Genomic DNA, 874 nt, shown 5'->3' on the forward strand with positions numbered 1-874 from the left:
CAGCAGAATGCAGGGTCCTCGTTGCGTATCCAGTTTGTTAATCTATGTCTTTTTATTGGGGAGTTGAGGCCATTGATATTGAGAGATATTAAGGAATAGTGATTATTGCTTCCCTTTATATTCATATTTGGATGTGAGGTTATGTTTGTGTGCTTTCATTCTCTTTGTTTTGTTGCCAAGACGATTAGTTTCTTGCTTCTTCTAGGGTATAGCTTGCCTCCTTATGTTGGGCTTTACCATTTATTATCCTTTGTAGTGCTGGATTTGTAGAAAGATATTGTGTAAATTTGGTTTTGTCATGGAATATCTTGGTTTCTCCATCAATGTTAATTGAGAGTTTTGCTGGATACAGTAACCTGGGCTGGCATTTGTGTTCTCTTAGGGTCTGTATGACATCAGTCCAGGATCTTCTGGCCTTCATAGTTTCTGGGGAGAAGTCTGGTGTGATTCTGATAGGTCTCCCTTTATATGTTACTTGACCTTTTTCCCTTACTGCTTTTAATATTCTTTCTTTATTTTGTGCGTTTGGTGTTTTGACAATTATGTGAAGGGAGGTGTTTCTTTTCTGGTCCAATCTATTTGGAGTTCTGTAGGCTTCTTGTATGTCTATGGGTATCTCTTTTTTTAGGTTAGGGAAGTTTTCTTCTATGATTTTGTTGAAGATATTTACTGGTCCTTTGAGCTGGGACTCTTCACTCTCTTCTATACCTATTATCCTTAGGTTTGATCTTCTCATTGAGTCCTGGATTTCCTGTATGTTTTGGACCAGTAGCTTTCGCTGCTTTATATTATCTTTGACAGTTGAGTCAATGATTTCTGTGGAATCTTCTCCTCCTGAGATTCTCTCTTCCATCTCTTGCATTCTCTTGGTGAA

The sequence above is a fragment of the Rattus norvegicus genome, chromosome Y, assembly GCF_021556685.1.
Source record: "Rattus norvegicus strain SHRSP/BbbUtx chromosome Y, alternate assembly SHRSP_T2T, whole genome shotgun sequence".
NCBI lineage: Eukaryota > Metazoa > Chordata > Mammalia > Rodentia > Muridae > Rattus > Rattus norvegicus.